Raw genomic sequence first — 3,044 nt, forward strand, 5'->3', positions numbered from 1 at the left:
CAGATATTAAGGAGGGGTTTGGAAAAATTTGTTGGCATAAGAGGGCTGTGAGGGGATGTGGAAGAATGTGTACATAGAGGAAAAGGCAAAAAGTTCAGGGAAAAATGAAAAAGAAGGGAAAAGCAGTATAGCCAGGCGAATGACGATGAAACTTTTTTTTTTTTTTTTTTTTTTTTTTTTTTTTTTTTTTTTTGTGTGTAGAAGACGTCTATAAGATCTTATAAGAAGATATAGATGATGGTGGAGGAGAATTCAAGGATGAGGACTTCAGACAGAAATGATGCACTCAAGGAGAATGATGAATTAAGGAAGGGTACCGCAGGATGGAAACGGAGAAGAATAATGATATGCAGGAAGACAGGAACAAAGGGAGGGTAAATGATATATGTAACTTTAAAGAAAAAAATTACTATTTTGAACTTGAAAAAGAGAAATGAAGGAAACCAGACCAACTGAGAGAAAAATGATAGGGGAAAAAAGTGCAAATGGGGATTTATGGAAATGTAACAAAGATATTATACATAAGAAAAATACAATATACAATATGACCGGGCATACAGAAGACTGAATAACCAATTACTTGGAAAATGTACTAAAGTGGCACAAGGGTCATTGATGAATGGGTAATGCTTTGACGATTTAGACATATATTATGATGATGGTCTTCAAAATATTAAAACGTTTCATTTTTCTAAATTTTTCATTAGGTTATTTTTTTTCATGAGGAATATGACCATAAATCCGTTGTATTTCACGTGTTAGCCCATAACCAAGATATGAAATGGAAAGTTAATCGACCGAAGCGTGCCTTTTTTTATGTAGATTTTTAACAAAACATTTGGGTCATTATTTTATTTAAATGTTGTATTCATCTTAATAGTTATTTGTATTCATTGGTTAACGTGTTATCTCTCATTTACTGCAAGTAAATAATCCATATAAAACATTGCTTGAAAGTGGAAATGAAAACTGATAAGAGTATAGATTAAACACATATAATTTTCACGAATATAAGTACAAATATATATGGAATAAGAATTGCAAGACTCCTGGCCACCATTTAAAAATGATCATTTTGTATTATCGATTTTTATATGGGTTTAATCTTGAATATGTAGGCGATATTTTATATCTAATCATTTATATAATCTTAATCAAAACTAATATACACTGAAACAAACACACATATTAACGCACATTTATCGTTCTCAAAATACAATAAGGTTTACCTGCTGTATAGGATCAGAAAAATGGCCCTTACAGCAAAGTAAGTATTTTGGCATGCTCTCGGTAAAAATCTATTAACATTTCTATTATGTATATTTAGTAACTATTTTTAGTAACCAAAAAAGAACGCCAATATTTGATAAGGAAACCATCCAAGTTTTCAAAATGATGACCGCAAGTGAATAGCAATTTCATTAGCGCAAACCTAAAGCTTTTACCTTGATTTCGAGGGAACGGGGAATGTCTTTCATTACGTTATTATCCATCGTCCATTTTGATAATTTTCCGAATGGTGCTCTCCCTTTCGAAGAGAGAAATCATTTCCTATGAGCACTAATAGGATATTCTCTAGAGAATTATTTAGAACCAAGATGCAGAATATATCGCAATAGAAGGATGTCCCATAATATTAATACGTTGGAAAATTGTCACCTGGGGATATTAACGGTTATCTATTGCAGATAATTCATTCAGGTATACATTCCTGAAAGATAATATGTATTATAAATCCTGAGAAGTATCGGTTCAAAGATGTTATGGATATTCGATGGTCAATTTCCATAGAAACTGTAATCCCTTCAGGTATTGGATTCTGAATGAGTTAGGTTATTCACTTCGTCTATTCCCTTTCTACATTCGCTATTGAGTTTTCAGAAGATTACTCTCTCTCTCTCTCTCTCTCTCTCTCTCTCTCTCTCTCTCTCTCTCTCTCTCTCTCTCTCTCTCTCTCTCTCTCTCTTTGCTTACACATGTCAAATTGATTATAAACATGGCAGTTCCCGTTGTGTTTTTTTTCCTCTTTAGTTAATCTCTGTCAGGAAAAACACACCATGAAAATAGATATATAAGTATATACATTACATTCATACATACACACACACACACAAACACACACACACATACTCTCTCTCTCTCTCTCTCTCTCTCTCTCTCTCTCTCTCTCTCTCTCTCTCTCTCTCTCTCTCTCACACACACACACACACACATATATATATATATAAATATATATATATATATATATATATATATATATATATATATATGCATATATATATATATATATATATATATATATATATATATATATATATATATATATATGTGTGTGCGTGTGTGTGTGTGTGTTAGTGTGTGTGTGTTTGTGTGTGCGTGCGTGTCTGGCTGCTTATGTGCGCATGTAGTTGTATGAGGTTTTAAACTAAAGAATAATGTCTAGTAACTCCAGCCACACTTTAATACCCTTGTTTTAGGTATCAGCATTTTAGATGTAGTTGAATATTTTAACATATTATTCATATTGATATTCATGAATTTCAGTGAATGAACAATAAACTTTCTTGTGGTATCACCTTACCACTTACTGGATTGTATCAAACACATGCAATGTCCTCTGTGTATTGCCTCTATATAAATGTTTGTTAGATGTTTTTGTGCAGATACTGAATTAAAAAAAGAAAAGAAAAAAAAGCTATAAAAATAAAGAATCTTTCTTTGGAGTACAGTAAACTAACAACATTCCACGATCCATTCTATCCTAATACAATACTACATATATCATAAGTAATGTTTTAAAAAAGTTCATTTAAGGCCAAGCATCCTAAAGATATCTGATTCCGTAACAATTGGCAATATTTCCAAACTTATCGTAGCTGTATCGCTACTCCTATTGTCGGCCTCTGCAAGGCCTCTTGGGAAAGCAGTTAACGAAGCGTATGGTCCATAAATTTCAATCATGTCGGGAAATATCAACTGGGGGCTGGTAGTCAAATTCCCCCTGCTAATGAGCTACACTTATATCCGAGTTTCATTCGGAAGAT

The sequence above is a fragment of the Palaemon carinicauda genome, chromosome 27 (genome assembly GCF_036898095.1).
Source record: "Palaemon carinicauda isolate YSFRI2023 chromosome 27, ASM3689809v2, whole genome shotgun sequence".
Classification (NCBI taxonomy): domain Eukaryota; kingdom Metazoa; phylum Arthropoda; class Malacostraca; order Decapoda; family Palaemonidae; genus Palaemon; species Palaemon carinicauda.